This window comes from Empidonax traillii, unplaced genomic scaffold (assembly GCF_003031625.1).
Source record: "Empidonax traillii isolate 1590-97213 ecotype Southwest subspecies unplaced genomic scaffold, ASM303162v1 scaffold139:size1643147, whole genome shotgun sequence".
Classification (NCBI taxonomy): Eukaryota; Metazoa; Chordata; class Aves; order Passeriformes; family Tyrannidae; genus Empidonax; species Empidonax traillii.
This window is the reverse complement of record NW_020955332.1, coordinates 1,138,058-1,158,114: the sequence shown is the minus strand read 5'-3', so window position 1 is coordinate 1,158,114 and position 20,057 is coordinate 1,138,058. Positions and strand designations below refer to the sequence as shown.

The window sequence follows — 20,057 nt, the reverse complement described above, 5'->3', positions numbered from 1 at the left end:
AGCAAGTATTTTGAAATTCCAGATTTTCTTGAGATGTGAATGCTCATTTTATTGGTCCCACAGTTGCCTTAACATAGCACAAGGCTAATCTTCTGATTTCTAACCACCCTTTACATACAAGTGTCTCCCACTCACAGCTTAAGCAGAGCTGGTCGCTCCCTCAGTAAGTCCATACTCAGGTGTGAAGGCCTTAAGTGCAGCACTCAGCAGAACAGTTTGATTGTTTATCCTGAGCAGAAGCTTGGAGTTCCTGAAAGAGGAATTAAAACCAAGCAAACAAACAAAAAAACACCGTTGCACAGTCATGAGTTACAATTAAAAACCAAATAAATCAGTACTTGTGCTGTAAGAAGAGGGTGCTAAGCCTGAGTCAAGTGCATTTTCCCACTGCCTGCCAGAGAAGTTGTGTGTCAGCAGACATGAGGCACACTCAGAATGGCATTTGTCTCCTATTCATGTGATAAAGATGATCAGACCTTGAATGGTGTAGTATCTGTCCAGTGAAACTCCCAGTGTTACAGGAAGAAATCAACACAATCACATTGTGTAATTCAGTCAAATACAGAGAGAAAACCTGGGCAGATGGATGAAATACTGACTGCAGTGACAGACAAGCCAGCCCACTGTGCTTTCTCATAACACAAATTTAACAAACCTAGCCTGTTTCTGATCTTTTCTTGAAAGAAGTGTAAAAAGTGAAGCCACCCACAGCTCCTCAGCATTCTGTCTTTATTGCCCAATGAAAAATGAAAACAGGAAATAAACTGCCCTTGAAAGCTCCGGGATTTACAGTTGCCTACCACCTTTCTTCAAAATAAAACATTTCTCTTTCCTGCATCAAAGAAGTGATTTGGAGTCCCATACCATCCTTAAAAAGCCATCTCAGATGGTATAATGCTATCAGCTTGTCCTTTGCTGTCTTTCCTCAAAGATTTTTTCCAGAATATAGCGGGACAGAGAAAGCAGTACTCGTGGAGTGACAAAAATAAATTGAAAAAAGCAAGCAATACGTAAGATGTGACCATCAAGCAATATGTAAGATGTGACCATCGCTGGCCTCTCCAGCTGTACAGCTTGGAGCTGGAGCTTCATCTGAAGTGTTTTGTGCTTCCACTAGGTTTAGAGGTCTTACCTCTCCTCACCTCCAGAAACATGGACATGATAGGCAAAAAAAAAAAAGTTTCTGACACCTACAGACCAAATAGCAGCAAACACAAGATACAGAGATGCTGACACATTAAGGAGAATTTTACAAAGGCAGGTCCTGTCCTTTCTGGAATTTCTGAAACCTGTTTTAAACATCTCTGCATCAAAACTCTTCAAAAATAGGCTAAATCTGCTATAATTCATGGATAGCTAGCTGCAAAAAAGTATTTCAGACTTCCTTAACTATCTATTATCTAAATCCTAAGAAAGCAAGGAGACAAAGCAGAGTACAGCATTCACCTTGAAGCAAAGCAGGGAATCACTTTTCCTAAACTGAAACAGAAAACAGGAGTTATTAAGCTAGGCAATGTCCCCGCTCATTAAAACCTGACTTTTATTACTAGAACATTCCTTTCAATTATTCAGTTTCTCCTCAAGGCAGCATAGGGCAGTTACCCAATGTATTTGAGCTAGAGGATGAGTCCCTTGGCAGAGCAAGGTTGCATGGTAGCTGGACATTGGCAGGGGAGGCCAGTTGGCCCTGCGGCCTCATACTGCTGTCTGTCCACACAACAGACCCCATGGACGACTGAGGAAAAAATTTTATTTAAGTTTGTGGGCTGGGATTTTAGCTGGATGGAGAACAGAGTTCTGAAGGGAAAGAGCAAATTTGCATCATACCAAAGTAGCAGCAGTACTGAACACTGGTTTATCATTATTTTTTGACATTCCAGAGGCAGCAGAGGCAGCCCCCACCTCTGTCAGTCCCGCAGCCTCCAGTGAAAAAAAAAATCCCGAAACATAAATACATGTTATTAAACTTATTTGCTGCTCCATTCTCAAAGCTCTGCCTCAGGTCCCCTCACACCAGCCACCCTGTGGACCAGCAGGGGCACAGCCAGCTCACATTCTACACCACAGCAGTGGATGAACTTATAGACACACAGACAGCTCCAAAATGCTGTTCCAGAGGGGGACAACATCTAAAGGCACAATACCAGAAAAGTATAGCCCTGTCTGCTAAATGTTGATCACTACAGGACTGTCAGCATCAGCAAGGATTAAGTTGTACCTTCTGACCCTTTGATAAGTGCTTCTCTACTTTGTGCATGATCAGACCTTGATCGATTCTTTTTCTTCAGACTCCTTTCCCCATATGAAAACAATATCCCAAATGTATGTGGATGCTTTTCTATTTAAAGAAATAAGAAATTAGATTGATTTAATTTGAAAAATATACTCTCAAGAAGGCTGAATGCCAAAGTCTTCATAGTATACAACAACTGTATTTAATTTCAAGATTTGCTTTCATTTGTGAATTGAGTTAAGAGATGTTCAGACTATACTTAATTGGGAGGAGCTGTTGACTCCCTCAAAGGCAGGGAGACCCTGCAGAGAGACCTGGACAAATTAGAGGACTGGGAAATCACCAACCATAGGAAGTTCAACAAGGGAAAGTGCTGGATTCTGCACCTGGGATAAGGCAACCCTGGATGTACATACAGACTGGGAATGAGATGTTGGAAAGCAGTGCCACAGAAAGGGACCTGGGGGTCCTGGTTGATGACAAGTTGAATATGAGTCAGCAGTGCCCTGGCAGCCAGGAAGGCCAACCATGTCCTGGGGAGATGTTTGTTTTCAACAAATTGCCAAAAACTTGTCTCGCCTAAAAATTGTTTATTACTACTAAAGCAGAGTATGCATTTCAGATGCAATGGATGATTTAAAAATGAAACTATTTTTATTATATCTGTTCTACTCACAGAAACTTTGGGGAGAATTGTTCAGAATAAGTCCACATATAGGCAAGACCCCAGAGCCAGGTAACAAAAAAGCCAGTGTTCCTTCTTGAAAAAGTGAAGCTCTCTCCCCTGCTCACCTCTCGATGTCTCAGTTCAAACTGTCTTCAGAAGAGCAGACACTGAAAAACACCTTAGATTGCTAAGCCATGTGAACTAGCCCTACTGGTGATAGCCATACGTTTCTGTCCATCTTTATGGTCAATCTGAAGAGAAATTAAACTGGACAGACCTGTGAAGTTTGTTTAAAGTTCAGCACAGGAGCTTGGATGGGAAGGCTTTGAGGAAGCAGAGCCCAGTCTCCTGCCACTGTCCTGCCAGGATTTCACTCTGCACAAGCCTCAGAGCATGCAGTCTGTGACTCACATCCTGCAGAACTAATTGCTGGTTTAGTACCAGCCAAAAAAGCCTGCAAAGGCCTCACCAAAAATCTTTGCACAGCACAGGAATCTTGACTCAGATGCACTGAAGCAAAATCCTTACTTCCTCTGCTTCACTAGACACAAATACAGACTAGATGGAGAGGAAAGGAAGGGAGTAAAACCAGCCTAATACTGCCTCAGATGATTCCAGCAACATCAAATATATCAAAAGAACAGCATTATCTACTAAAAAAGAAAAAAACCCCACAATCAAAACACAAAAAACCCCACCCCCAAACCCACTCCCCACAGCATCAGAGAAATCATTGAGAACTTTTATGTACCTGAAATCCACATATATTTTTCAGATTGCACAAACTGGGAGATGATGACAGCATCAACTACCTTTCCTCTTATTTCAGACTAGGATGCATAACAAAAATGGCATTTTTGTTAAAATACTCGAAGTAAGACTTGTTTTTAAAATTAAGTTGCAGATCACAATCTGAAGTGGGAAGTTCTATATTCCTTTATAGATAGTTACCTTGCTTGCTGTAAAAAATGTATTTGGCATATATTCAGACATCATTTGAGCCTGCTGAAATACTCAAACAAACCAAATCCAGGTATACATATTTGCAAGTAATAAGCAACATTTTTAATCTTCCACCACCACATTTTCATAGATTTGTCCTAGTGTACATACAAAAGCCTTACATTTGCCCCGGAATGACCTTAAAACAACTCAGTTCAATTCTCTGAGCCAGACCTCCTTCTTTTTTACTGCCAAGAACCTGGAGTTTCTTTCCTGGTTGCCAATAATTATTCTGTTCCTGTAGACAAAGACATAAATCCATGCTATTGTGCATTTAGATTTGTCTTTAGAAATTCTTTGGACACTTCAGGGGAAAACTTTCCACTCAGTTTGTCTCTGGAGTTTCCTGTACTGACAATTAAGACACCAATTTGTCTTTAACAGTCTTCATTTTTTATCCTTTTTCTTCCCTACTTACAAAAGCTCTGCTGTTCATAGAAAGATCTTACCAGATATTTTCCATCAAACTTCTTTTGTCCTCCGAGTTTCAGTCCTCCTCCTCTCCTCTCCTAACCAAGCCATAGGATATAGTAAGTTCACATAGCTCTAAGCAGACCTCCAAATTTAAGGACAGCAAGGTCTCACTGCAGAGCATTTGGGATAACAGATTCTCCCATCTCTGCAGGAGTGAAAAACATTTAAGTATAGGTGAAAACACACTGTCAGAATGAAGTTTGCCACTGGAAGTATCAAAAAACAGATCTTCGTTAGCTGTAGAGCTTGTCTCCCAAGGTACAGAATCACCAAGCTCCCCTCAGACTAATTACCTGCTGGGAGTTTTAAAGCATGCGAACTTCAGCAAGACTGATCACAAAAAGCAGCTGATATTTCTCACTTTCAACAGAGAAAATAGGTAATAAATACTTTCTGGAGAGTACTTTCCTGTGGTCACAGGGGAGGCACTACAGTTGTCATTAAAGAGTTAGGGTCCCCAGACTGACACAGACTTCTAGCCATGAACATAAGTAGCTGTGGGACTTTTAATGAGTGTCACAACTTCAGGGAAGAACAGACAAGTTTGGTCACTCCTATTTTTGCAACTCTATATGCTGTGACACACACCTACTCCGACTGGCAAGAGAAGACTACTGGTTTTGTCATTTCTAATTTCAAAAGCTGTACGCTACGCACAATTACCCTAAGGCAATAAAACATGATCTATTTCAATTTTGATTTTAACTGCTCTTCCATGCAGGCAGCACAAAGCATATTGTAGCTTTTCATCAATTAGAATCAGAGGATCATTGAATTATTTAGGTTGGAAAGGAACTTTAAAATCATCAAGTCCAACCATAAACATAACACTGCCAAGTTCACCACTAAACCATGTCTCTAAGTGCCACATCTACACATCTTTTAATACCTTACATTAAACTGCACATAGTCAAGATTTTAATTAGCAGCTCCATTAATACCTATGCAGTGAGTACGGTCACTGGCAAGAAAAAAAATCTACCACCACGCATATTTCATCTGTACTTTGTGCACTAAGTACAATCCAGTGGCATCCCAACATCCTTCAACAACTATTTGCAAGTTAGGCAATTTGCACAAAGTTCAACTACTTACAAAGTTCATAGCTATACAGAGCCATCTATTTCTAGTCAAGAAACAGAACACGACTTTCACAGATCCTGAAATTATTTCATTTGTCAACATCAACCTATTCCTTGCCCATCACAGCTGAGTTATTTTAGCAGCACTATTTTCAGAACACCTGAGCCAGCAGATGCTTTAGGCTATACAGAAACAACTGGAGAAGTGCAGCCTTCAAATGATGGAAAGCCCAGAAATCCTTGGTTGGTGACAATGCTCAGTGTATTTCTCCTAAACTAAATAATAAACAAAGGTCAGCTGAACACTCCTATAGCCTAAGAATATATCCAGGGTCTCAAAGCAGAGTGAGGATGGTTTGGAGCTGATTTTTATGCTGCTAGAGCTGGGCAGCTCTCAATAACTTGTCAGCCTGGGTACAGCTGTACAAACTGTGGGCTGCCCTGCAAGCACATGCTTAAGACAACCAGCAGAAGTTCTGTATGCCCATTCGGCATCCATGGGACGATGGCATCACAACAGAAGCACCAGGAGGAGCTCTCAGCAGCCTTTACAATAATCCAGCACATCCTTTCTGCTCCCCCAGCAATACAAGTGAGCAGAGCAATCCAAATCACAGTGAAAGGCTGGAACACAAGGAGACAAACCAGCTTGTGATGGTACGACTTTGGGAAATATGCTCCATTGCAATGAGACTGATGAACAACACAGCTATCTGCCTTGACAGAGGAAGTGCCATTTTTTTAACAATGAAAAAAGCAGAGAGTCTGTCCAAAGCCAGGAATAGAGCCTAGCTCTCCACAGGATTATTTTAACAGATTAATAACAGCACCAAGGCAGCAACTAAAAATTCCCTATTAACTGCAGGAACAGAACTGGACAGCATTGCAAACATAAGGTTACGCAACACAGCCTCACTCTTTCTCCTTTGAAGAGTTAAATAAGGTGCCATTTAGCTATCATATTACACTACATAAAATACGTAAGCCCTCAGCTTTGCAGCTGTAGTCTGCACCGCTAAGTTGAAGTTTGCTTATTATATAAAGTGTTTGCTACAAAAGCCTATTTCCATTTAATTCATGCTAACATTCTTGAAACCAAAGGTCAAAAACAAGGAAACAAAAGCTTAACTGTAGCTAAGTAGGTCTTGGATGGAGCCCAGAGCTGATGAGAAGCAAAAGCTTCACATGAGAGTAACAGTAGCTTCAGTGTTTGCATTCTGTTTAATTAAACATGCTTTTTAAAAGAATCAATTTACATTAAAAATTTTTAAAAACAGAACCTAATTTTGAATAAAACCCGAATCAAACAAAGTGTTTGCTCAGATTTTAAGTTAATGTATTTTTAAACTGTAAAAAATGTTTGTTTGCATATGAATGAATATTTATACTGCAGATGTTTCACACCTGTTCGCATCTTGCAGGACAGTTGCCTTTACATGTTTTTATCTCAATCACAGCACAGAGAAAATTCAAATCTAGCACTCCCTCTCCCATTTCAGGGGAATTAGGACTGAATTCCACATAATATGGTTTTCTTTTCCTTTTTCATTCAAAGCAAATTCTCATTTCTTTTTTCAATTTAGGTATAGGTCTTCAAAGTAGAATAAGCTTGTCGTAGACTTTTGAATTCTCCTGTACTAAATTAGAATCGGTGACAGTGAGATTTACTGCATAAAACACAACTTGACTTTTGTATGAGTGTTAAGGAAAATCACTGCTCTCTTTCATTGCATCATCAAGGAAGTGTTTACACTTAAAATCAACAGCATATTACTCTTCATTCTTTGGATGACAAGTCAGTGACATATTGTCCCCCTTTACCCCTCCTTTCCCTCACCAGCAGCTCTTTGAAACGTTTAATAGAACATTTTTCTAATATTTCACTTGCAAACCTCAAGGTTGCAATCTCCGTACAAGTAACAGCTCTGCCCAAGTACTCCCATGCATTTCTTTCTTCCCACAGTTGCTCCCTCTATAAGCAAAACTCAGTGTTCAGCAATTACCACCACATAATCAAAAATATAGCTGAAAAAAAAACCCAAACCAAAAACAAAGAAGGGGAAAAAAATCTGCTTCATCTCTGTGTTAAGAGTTTAGAGGAAGAAAACCACAATACCTAAATTCAAGTTTAGATATAAGGAAACATGATAACAAGAACTACTCTTTTCTTCCTCATAACAAAAAATAATAGAATCACTGTATCATGTTGAGCTTAACATGTGAGAATAATATTGTTGTGGGTGGTGCCAAGAATCACTTGGAACAAGTCATTCTTGCATCTTGGCAGAATTGCCCTTCAAGAAAAAAAAAAAAACCAAACAAAAAACATGCCTACAATCAGTGATTTCCTCTAGTTGACTTGCTATGGTAGCTATCCCGATTACCTGTCCATGGACCCAATCCAAAGCTCATTACTGGCAACAGGCTTTTGAAACAGCCCTGTTATGTTTTTTTTCCACAATGGAAAAGCTCTGTATTTAATTGATAGACTGAAAATAATCTTAAACTCTTTGAAGTCTAAGTTTAACCAGAGAAAAGGACATAATGTTTGCCTCTGGCAAGCGACACCTGGAGGAAAAAAACCCTGTGATACAGAAATAATGCAATTTATACAGTGCTTAGTATGGTGCAAGTACATCAGAGGAATCTTTAAATTAAAGGTCTGGACATAGCAAAGTAACTGGTTGCTCCCTAATACCAAAACAATTTAGTTACTAGACTTTACAAACAAATCTTTTGAAGAGAAGCATAAATGGTGTTCAAAAAAATGAAACATTTTAATTAAAACAATTTTACCTGAATTTATTGTAGCTCTGTGCTTGCAACTGTGTTCAGACAGCATCAACAGAATAATTTAATATCAAATAAAATAGAAAAATATTAAAAATTCTGTAATGTCACCATTTTATTGTTTTAGGATTACATAATCTATTGAAAATAAACTCTGTTTTTCCTCTTCAGGAAAGCAGCCACATTTGAAGGAACTAGCATTTTCAGTAGCATTTCAGACCACAGCACAGTGGTGGTGTAAGCCATTACTCAGCTGATCCACAGAAAAGCTGTTTCTCTTACTAGCTTTCAGTGGGGTCACACCACTGAATTAGCCTGCAATTCAAACAAACATTAATGTCAGCACGAGGGCAGAAAAGTGTGGCCAAGGAAGAATGCACAAGAAAAACTCCAACAGTCCCGACTTTGATGAAACTGAAGATGAAATTTCACTATTAAATGCACAAGTAAGTAACACTAAGTATAGAGCAGTTTCTCCAATTTACACAAAACAATGATTCCAAACCCAAAGCAAACCTAAATAAAAATAATATACAAAACCACATCTCAAAAATTCAGGAAGTTCTCTTTCAGAAGGGTGTCTTTCCTTCACAGCATAGTCTACAGTCAGTATTGTCATGCAGTGGAGGATGTAACTGTGCTCCATCACCCTTAGAAATATCTCTCTGCCAAGCGAAAACCATGTGCATTAGGAAATGCTACCCTCTATCGTTTGACTAGTCTGAACAGCTAATGTTTCCTTAAAATGATCATTTTAAGAGGCTAACTTTACTTTTCTTAGAAATTACTATAGAAATCATGACTTAAACCCCCTCAAACCTGAAAAGCTGGTGTATGTTACTACATAGCCAGACCCTGACCTTCTTTTTACTTATCAACTTAGTCCTTGGCTACAGCACTCCAATGAGCCCTGTGACTCTCGCTTCCCCTCCAATTCCCTCTTCCAAAAGGAAGGCAAGCCAGAAACTGAAAAATAATTATTGCTTCAAATAACTGACTTTTTTTTAGTTCTGCATAACAGTTTGCATTTTTTGAATTTTTTTTGTCCATTCTGTATAAGTGGTACTTCAAATCCTTACATGATCTTTTACCATTCTCCTGTCGTCTTTCCATTACCATCCCTTTCCAAACCCTTGTTTTTTTTTTTTAAAATTAAATTTAATTAAACTCTTGTAAGAGCCCTTATTTAGAAGATTTTTATATTTAAAAACCTTTTCTAAAAAGCTGAAGCAGCAGGATCTGAAGACATAAGAATGCTATTGCAAAAGAAACAGAAGGTGATCTTTGAATTCAACTGTATTATGAAAAATTTCTTAAAGAGTCCAAAAGGTATGGTCCCCCCCAATAAATGAGCAAAAAAGGCAAGAGGTGAACAATATTTTTCTGCCAAAGTCACTGCTTAAGAAAAGCTGCAAAACTCACTATATGAGTATTTAGACTACGCCAGCAGGATATTAGATTTAAAAGGAAATTTTTTCCAGCTTATTCTACATTTAAACTGGGAAGTTCCACTTGGCTAACAGCAAATAGAATGAAAGAAACACAAGGAAGAGGAAGATTGCCAGGACAAAGTACAAAGAATAATACAGTCTGCACACCAAGTGGCAGAGAAAAGCAAGTGGAAAACAGAAGGTAAATACCTTTGTGTCTTTAATTAAGTTAATTTAGAGTTAATGTTGACACCTCAATTTCTTGGAAAAGAAACTGACATTTGAAGTCCCCTAGAACTTTTTTGCCTTTTAACCTCTGTTTCTAGCACTTGTGGGTAGATAAAGAGAATTGAGTGAATTTTAGAAACAAGAACCAATCTTTTAAGGATGATTTTGACTAAATACACTACTGATGTGTATACCTGAGGATGTCCACACTGTGACTTTTATGTACCACCACCTATAAAGAAACAGTGTTACAGGTCTTTTTTAATCACTGCTTAAGAATGAAAGTATTGTAATGCATTATTGCTACTATTTAAGTTTCCCTCAAGCCAGCAGAGCAGCCAAAGCACATCATAAGGCCCTTCTGACCTCGGTCAGAACACAAGACGCTGATGACACGACATAATGCCGTAATTCGTTTACTGACACTATAATGTAAAGTATGAAATACAGGTTGTCAGAAATACAATCAAAACAGAGCTCACAATATTCCATCATTGCCCTCTGGACGATTTCCAAGGCAGGAAGAGTAAACAGCCTTCTCCCAGCTTTCTTAGTTTCCACAGCTGAGAGTGTAGGATGTTTACAATACCTGTCACTCAGAGCTCTGGAAAACAGACCAAATGTCAGCAGATCTCACACTGACTCCTTCACTGACTGCTGGAAACATGCAGATGTCAAGTGATGAGAAGAAAAAATCCATATCCATGACTATTGTATACCATATGAATCCAAATCAGTGTTAAATCCTTTGTGAAAAAGTTGGAACGTCTAAGAAAGAAGTTCAAAATAAAGCTGAGCTTCAGCATCTCCAGAGGACAGCCAGTGTTATTGCCACCATTGTAGTGCAAGGCTCACTGCCAGTTCACTCCAAAGTACTCTTGAATGTCTTGAAGTTGTGCCTGCAGAAAACAGAGAATTCACCATTTTAATGAGTGCACACAGAAAATCTAACAAACAAGCAGAAAAACGGTCTTTGCATTTCACAAGTAAAACCTGTCATTTAATTTCCAAAGGACTTCAAGCTTTTAACACAATTTAAGCAGTACATTAAAGCGCTGGCTCACAGAATGCCTACAATATCTAGCGTATTTTTAATTATCAGAAGAATGATGGTTCTGGGACACTTTTGAATACTATGAGGAAAAGAATACTTTTAAAGACACAGCTTGTTAAATTGAAGAGTTTAATTAAATAGCAACATATGACTGTTAGCAGTTTAGGTAGGTTTGAGACTGTATTTTCCTCTCAGAAAATGATTAAATATTCAGTTTCCTTAAATGCATCAAGTCTAAGGGAAAAAACAAACAAAATAAAAAAGAAATAACAACCAAACAATAAAAACAAAACCAACCAACCAAAAACAAACAAACAAACAAAAAACCCAAACAACAGGAAAGGGGGAACTATGTAACTGCACCCCCCACTTGACCATGCATAAGAAGGATTAGAGATTTGCAGGAGCCTGAAAAGTTGAAATAAATCTTAAGGTAGACATCATGTTCACCTTCTAGTCTACTAGAAAATAATATGGACTTCAAGGGCAAAGGTGGCTAAAATTGAAAGAATCAAAAGTTTTCTTTCTCAAGCTGTCTGTCCTCAATAAATCATCTCTCTGGTCAGCAGTTAAACAACCTATTCTAGTTCTGCACTAAGAAGATCCATTTCTCCTAAAACACTGCACCCCAACATGTCGATAGGGTCCATGGGTTGGATCTCTTTAAGGCACACAACAGAAGAGGAAAATCACAATCTTTAATCAAGGAGCCACACCAGTAAGAGTGCCAGGTAACTGCAAGAAACAGAAGAGCTCAACAAAGAATCCAGCAGTAGAATAAAAGCATAAAGTGCAGGAAGAAAATTATGGAGCTGCTCTTTCAGAAAAGAAAAAGGCATAAATCTCAGAATAACCCAGGTGTGAACACATCTCAGGAAGTCACCTAGTTCCAGGCCTGTAGGAGGCAAGGCCAGTTTTGAAATCCCACGTGAACTGCAGCTAGACACCTCACATTGCTCATTCAAGGTTTTGCAGCTTAAGTATGATTTGCAGAAGGCACTTCAGCACTTTACAAAAGAAAGTCAAAACAATGTGGTAGTTCCTGACTGAATTTACCATAGCGCTCTCAATCTTTAGCTGACAGGCACCTGATATTTCTATTGCTAATAGATCCTATTTTGATCCTCTAATGGCTATGATGAATTCTTTTATATTTCATGATCAATCACAATATCATCTTGGTGTGCATCTTTTATTACTGTTGGTTAGAAAAGCTATTTACTATATATTTTTCCTGTACAATTCAAATTTCAGGGCTTAAAATCAGACAGTTGACTTGGAAAATATTAACCTATGTTAGACTCTAAAACAGTTTTTCCCAGTTTAATAAATGGAAAATAATGTAAACAAAAAATTACCCCTCTCCCAATAATCCAGTATGTCCTAAATAAAAAAAAAAAACACCCAACTATGCAAATTCAGAAAGCATAGGTATTGTATTTGCTAAAAAGTAAGTAGCAGGAAAAAAAACCACAAACTGTCAGCTTTGGGTTTTTTTCTAGAGTAGGAAAAAAATTCTGCTTTCAAAGTAAGCCTGTGAACTATTGGAGCTGTTGGCCTCATATCCAAGAAAATTTATGAGAGCCAGTGCAGTAACAGGCAACATACTGTCAGCACACAAAAGAAAGAAGAGCTGTCAAGGTAAATGATACAGTGACAGGGAAATAAACACATGAAAGAAAAACAATCTGGAAATTCAGAATAAAAAAATCAGAATAAAAGCTAAGTCATATATTATGGTCTCACAGAATCATAGAATCCCAAACACTTTTGCAACTGATTATATATTCTTCAGCTCCAGCATTTAAATGAATGACACAAGTGACATGAGACTTAAAAAGTCAGTTTTACATATATATTTCAGAGGTGCTTCTGAAAGGTGCACTAGACAGTCATAACTTCAAACAATTTAAGGAAATTTTCCGGCAAGAACTTCATTTATACTCAACACAGTAATTCCTATTCTGAAGGGCTGACAGTCAAAACGAGCAACAGGAGAACATGACAGCAATTAAATGATGACTTTAAGCACAGGTTCACTATATTTCTACTGCTTCTCTACTGACTGCCTTTGACTTCCAAATCGTTTGAGGTGACTGCTTTCTTTTACTAGTACTGATGAAGCCAAAGATGTGTCTAAGGTGACATACATGGGGAGGGGTAAGAAGTTACATACGTCACACCCCTTTGCCAAAATAGATGCCTACCACTTGCCAGGCACAGTTCCTCATCTGTGTCTAGGCATCCAGACAGCAGCCACCCGCCTGCCTCAGCTTTCATTGCAAAGCATGTACTTCTACAGCTGTCTGACAAGAAATAAAGCTTTCGATTTGCCAGCAAGTCCTGCACAAAGTTGGGCTAAAATCCTGCAGCTGAAGGATCTAAGGGCAGGCACTACCTGCACAGACAGCCACGCAGGTGATCACGGTCTCATCAAAGCTATCACAGCAGTAAAGATTAACTGCTGCTGCTGCAAAAAAAAAAGCTTTCTGTCCCAGATTTCCAAGAGGCAAGGTGTTAGTGATACAGTTATCTACCCAATCTTAAAACCTGCTCTCCCTCCCTTGGCTTCACTGTCCTACACTTGAGGTAGCAGAAAGATTAGCTGTTTCAGAGGCCACAAGTCACAGAAACTAGCACAATGTCAGCTCATCTGACAAGGCTGTAAAGGTATTAGACCTCACAACATACATAATTTTCTCCCTATTTACAAACAGGGTTATTTTTCTTTGTTTTTTGGTCATTTGTTGTTGAGTGATATAATTGAGTGGACTGTAAAATATAGTACAGAGAGTTATGAAAGAAGCATATATATATAGTACAGAGAATTATGAAAGAAGCAACTGCTAAAAGAATGTAGTGCAACAATAAAACCTAGCAACCCCAAAACCCAACTGAAGCACTGCCCTGCCATCACCTGGAAAGAACAGATTATGAATTGCCCAATAAATGCCACACTATAAAGAGACCACATTTGTTCATTCACTTTCATTTCACAAGGAGGCACAAAAGAGAGGGACTGAAAAGAAAACCTATTCTCTACCCTTTTTATCAAGTTGGGTATTTAATTTCTTGTAATGACAAGAAGTTGGGTGCCAACATAGGCAAATTACTCACTGCTCACTTTACAGAATATTTATTACAGTCTGAACCACTCAATTATATCTCTCAACAACAAATGACCAAAAAACAAAGAAAAATAACCCTGTTTGTAAATAGGGAGAAAATTATATATGTTGTGAGGTCTAACACCTTTACAGCCTTGTCAGATGAGCTGACATTGTGCTAGTTTCTGTGACTTGTGGCCTCTGAAACAGCTAATCTTTCTGCTACCTCTGCATCAGACACACCATTAAAATGGGGGAAAGTATTACTGAACATTATGGATATTATGCCATCAGTAAAACTAATGAGGCACTATTTACATACCAAGCCCTCTTACTCTGCCTTTTATAAAAAACAGTCTCCAAAAGCTTCTTCAACATCTATAATGCACAGGGAAGGCTAATCTACCTAAGAAAAGACTACCTCATTCACCTGCAGTGACCTACGTGAGGGGCAAAATACTTGTGACGAATGCCCCTTCTGAATACAGACAGTTTAAAAAGCAGCAGGCCCAGTGAAGACTGCAATGTATTTAAAACTCTTCCTTCATTGCCTGGTGGAGTCCTGGAGTAAAGACTGTGTCATCTTAACATTTGGAGATATTCCCAAATTACCTCTTTCACTGAAAGCCACTCCTCCAGAAGCAGATAGTAACATCCATAGTAAACAGCCAGGTCAGTTTGAAGTAACAATTGGGATTTGGACTTGGAAGGAGGAGGCAAAGTGGCAGGCATCCTTCAAGCTTAGCTAGATCTCCCTTCATGTGTCTTCACTGTGTGGTAGCCACAAAGACTGAAAAACTCTAACTTCTGCTGCTCTCCTTGTGCACAAAGCAGCCTTTCCCTCAAAATTGCCAAGTTTACCTTCTCACCTGCCTGCTCCAGGAAGAGCATACAGCTTCAGTAAAAACTTCTGGTCCAACTTTCTCCAAAAAACCCTGGCATGGTTCTAAGACTACTTCAAGCCCATTATGATGAATTCTGGCTTTTCCCATCCTGAACATTCTGTGTTCCATTGTGGAAACAATGGAATGTAAAGAGAATCTGGGAATGTAAAGAGGAACACCAGGGTCACTGTCTGATGGGGAAGACTTAAAAATGGAGGTGAATCTTGGTGTTATCCTTTAGTAACTGCATCTGCACAGCTTCAAAGAAAGAAACCTATCCCACTCACTTTCTTCATAAGCCTTGCAGCTCTTTGAAGGGAGGGGAGAAAAAAATAATAAAGTTTCCTTTTTGGTGTAACTGCTATAACACAAACACAAGAAAAAAAATCTGAAATCAAAGTCAGTATATGTTTAAACTGGGTAGAAGAGAGATTAGTTTCAATCATTTTAAACCTTTTTTCCCCTGAGAGTCAGAAGCAACACAGTGGGAGAAGAACAGCCAAAACACAGAAGCCGCAAAATACAGTGGAATAGATCAAAATACAAAAGCAAGCAGATTCTAGACATCTTTGAATGAAGAGCATTCCAAATTCCATATAAGTATATAAACTGCCACCAGATGTCAGTACAGCCTAGAGAATTACTAGTTCCACCCTCTACTCAAGGCTGATAAAGGTATTTATTTAACATCTCCCACAACTGTCCAGGTACACAAATCCAGCCCTGCCACCAGTCCTGAATGGAAACAGCCACTTGAAATAGGAATTCTCCGTTTCATACCGAGAAGCAGCCCCTGGGGCCTGACATATGATCTCATTTGCATGTTATCAACATGAAATAAAAAACAAACAACAAAGCTGTAAGAATAGCCATAAATTTCTACTGTTGCAGGACATCAAGAACCAGCTGGATACTAAATCTCTAAGGAAGGTTCAATGTCTTCCTTCCTCATGCTTGTCAGACTAACTATGGCATTCATCTTGGCCCCACATATTCCCATTCCCTCTGTTTCCAAATAGCTTTAGTCTCCTTAGATTATGCTGCAAAGTGTCAGGCAATATTTAGCAGTGAGGTTGCTAAGCTAAATAAAGCTTTTCTGCAAAACAAGCATTACCATGTCTGTCCTTGTGCTACAGCAGAGGCTCCCTCCACCTTCTCCCCATCTCTGATTTTTCACAAGAATTGCAAAGGAAAGCATCTCCAAAGCATCCCCAGATGATGTGATTTTGCTTTGAAACTTCTAACAGCACCCTTTATCTCACTTCTTCATGCAAATAAATATAAAAATCTAAAATGTCTTGAAAGGAGAAATTATTTTCAGCATAAAATCATTTTTGCTGTTTCATGTCCAAATTCAGTTACACACCTGGCTACTAAAGCTGTTAACTAGAGAAGCTGCACAGGCTACTTAAATAAAGAGCAGAACTTACTTTAGACCATTAATGCACAAATTAAAAACAATCAAAAAAGGAAAGGAACCACTCCTCCATCCCAAACATAATCTATATTACTTAGTTTCAGCAAGAATTTTCAGCTTTGCTGGTTTATAGATTGAGCTTTCTGTCCTACCACAATCAATAAGTCTGCCTTTGAAGCAAAAACATGTATTTAGAGAACACTGGAAATTGTAGAAATACCAGAAAAGAATTGTCAAATGATTAAGAAACCTAACTTAAAATCTTTCCTTGACATAGAACCAATGGATGTTGGCAACATCTTGATTCCCATTTTGTGTGAAATATGCAGGTAAGCAAAGCAATATACATTGACCTATGGACATTTACAGGAAAAGTGTTTGCAATTCATTTCTTTGTTAAAAGAGTAATGTAAGAAATCATGTTAATAAATTTTAACACTGGCTTGTTGCACAATCTTACAAAAATCTCTTCTATTTTCTTATCAAATGCAATCAACTCAGTGGTATATTCTTAGGTCCAATGTAAAGAACTTTAAAAAAAATAATATAATTGAAAGAAATGTGTTAAGTTAAAAACTGTGAACAGAAAATTATTGTTTTAGGCAGACAGCTAGGAAGAGAACTTACTGAAATATCTCTGTTGTGCCTTATAGGGTCATTTTAGCACAGATCTGAGGTATCAGCTTCAGTTTTAAAACAATCACACTCTTAGATTTCCTTTGCATGGTTTCATATCTCAGGCTGAATAAAATTGGAAGAGCAACAGAAGTACAGATACACAGAGGCTTTTTTTGAGCACTTATGATTTTTTTAACATAGCTGGATAACTTGGTATATTCATATAAAAAGAGAAATAAAAAGCAGAGAGACAGACAGCATCCTGAAAGACTTATCTCCTACAATTTGGAAGGGGATATGGAGTACAAACTACCGATAAGTTGAGCAGCAGCAAATACAAAAAACCAAACCTGAAGTACAATGCTTCATGGGAAACCCCCAAACCATTTACAATGCCATCCAAATTGTGTCCAAAGGAAGAGTGCCTCTTAAAATGCCATCCAAATTGTGTCCAAAGGAAGAGTGCCTCTAATTTAATATCTAAACTAAGCCCTGAAACCTCCTTTCAATTCAGGTGAGCCACGTAGTATCGGAAGTTTCCCCTGGAGGAATCTACACACTAAAGAGGGAAGGCAAGTTTTGCTGCAAACCAGACTAAGTGCTTAATTAAACATAAAAATTACAAGCGTGTTTCACCTTGCTTTTGAGTTTAATCAGGAAACCTTTCACAATTCCTATTTTGTTCCATACAACTGCAGGTCTTTGTCAGGTTAAAACAAGAAGAAATTTATGTGCACTCTCCAAATTGGAATTTTTAATTCATGATCTTGGCTCTAATTGTAACAAAGACCCTTGAGGCTCATAGTTTCTCTCTGTTAAGTTCTCTCCCTCAAATTCTCTACACGTAAACACTTGTTTCTACAACAGCTTTTCTGCAAGTCTATTTTCTCCCACTTTTTTCACATTCAAAACACACAAAACCCAAGCCCAAGTGTCTAAGTTTTACACGTGCCACTTGCTCATTTTGAATTCACTGTGTCCAGGTGACAAGTACTATTCCAGTCACTCTCTACTTAGGAAATCTCGAGAACATTATATCAAGAGCACATGACTCAACAGCCAGCTTGCACATTATGCAAGAATAGGCGGCTCCTTTCCTCTGGGAAATCTAGCTTCTTCAAAATCAAAGTTTTAAGAAGGTAAGGAAGAATTTCAGCTTCTGCAGGAGCAAAATGGCAAAGATGCACTTAGAAGTTACTGAAGAGTTCACGTCACCAGCAAAGTTTGAGTAGAAAGAAGCTTACAGTTACTTACTATTTAGCACAACCTAATTTCCCAAAATCTTTAAATTAAAAGTTCACCCTTGACTTTCAAAGCGGTTTTTGCATCCTTCTCCATATTACCTGAACTATGTTCAGCTAGCTTCTAACATTTCCTCAACACCCACCAAGCATTTAGCTCTGCTGCTGCATCAACTGCAGCAAATGGCATTCAAGCTGTGAGACTTTGACAAAGGCTGGCATTTCAACAGTTACATGGCAGTATTCAGTGACTATGCACAGATGGAGAATGGTGGATGCATCTTTTTTCCTTAATAAAAAAGGTTCTAGATAAAGATGCTTTTAATAAAGGGTAATTGCCTTTATTAACCTGATATATAAACCTGAAATGCTGTCATTTTTATACGGACAAGTGGAAATGAGGTTTGGCAGAATGTTTGAAACACTTGTACATTCAATTTTTCTTGCTGCTGGTGGTTAAAGTGTTCTATTAAATTCACAAAAAAGAATTAAACAATGCAGAAAGCATTTCCTATTGCTAATGGCTTATAGTTACTATAACCACGTTAAAATAATTTTGTTGGTTCATTTGTTTTTAATGAAAACCCTTTCTCAAGGAATTACAAATAAGTTTAATGGAAAACTATGCATTATTAGGGAATTTTCATCCTTGAGCTATTTTCCTCACCCTAGATCCCTCAATTCTTCACTAAATACCCAGATTTTCATTTCATCTCTAAGCACAGTAGTTGCCTTAAATTTCACTTTTTTACTTTTGCCAAAGCCCAAAGATATTTGCACTGTTCCATCTCTGTGTGTTTTGAGTTGTCAATCATCTTTTCTATGACAGCCCAGAACCAGCTCTTTTATCCTGCTACCCTACTCCTTCTTTCCCTTTCAGAAGATATTCAATTTGTTTTTGAAGTGGAGATCCCTAAAAGCTCTTCTGGAGCCCATTCAATCCCTGGAAGGTCTACTTTGCAAATAAAAAAAACCCACCCTGCCCCCATCGTGAACCTGCTTCAGAAAACTGCCTCTACTCCAAATCTGTGTCCAATGGCACACATGCAATCTTTTTTCATCTCTCCATCACTTCAGGAAAAATATGCCTGCCAATTCAAACAGATCATTAACACTCACAACTGCACAGACCCAGCCAAACACCTAGTTTTGAAGATTCTTTATGCATAAAATCTAAATTGAAGTCCTTTCAACTGATCCTTATCTTTCCACCTCATCCAAACCTCTTCCAGGTTTGCTTTCACACAATATTCTCCAGTGAAAGAAAGGCAAATATCTTGCTGTGACTGCAATACATTCAGAAAACTACTGCCAGAAAGAATACTCTAAGAAGTCATCTCCTAACATACTCACATGGCTACTTGCCCCTTTTCAGCTGAATCAAACACCTGCTATTGTCATGGTCAAGGCCTATCAAGGTCTGCAATCATCTTTGCCCTTAGTAAGACATCTTCTCTACCTCCAGTATCACAGGAGGTTAGGGTCTGTCACCCATGTTACAGTTTCTGTTAAGCCTCATTTGTGCTTTCTTCTACTTTGTGTCTCAACAGAAACGCAGCTTCTGAGTCCCCAGCCTTCCTCACAGTCCTCCTCTTCACAACTGCCTACACTAAAAGATTTAAGAAACAAACTTGTGTTACTGGGTTACCAGCTGCACCAGCACTGCCTCGCCCGACACTTCAACCATTCATGGGTAGATTAATCTACATATTTGGATCCAGAACTGTTCCAGGGATTTCACAGAAACCATAGCGCTCGGCACCACAACATGCTGCAGTCACACTGAACATCTGACTGACAACTTATGAAGTCACTTAAACCATTTTAGGC

At 38.5% G+C, this 20,057-nt stretch overlaps 1 long non-coding RNA gene across 1 annotated transcript in view; it reads right to left on the bottom strand.

Annotated features, from left to right (window-relative positions):
- Positions 1–10,296: 10,296 nt before the first annotated feature.
- The window catches only part of LOC114057627, a 36,362-nt gene continuing 26,601 nt past the window's right edge, over positions 10,297–20,057 (bottom strand). The window contains exon 2 of the long non-coding RNA XR_003571260.1: positions 10,297–10,805. This is a non-coding gene — a long non-coding RNA (uncharacterized LOC114057627). The remainder of the gene's footprint in view (positions 10,806–20,057) is intronic.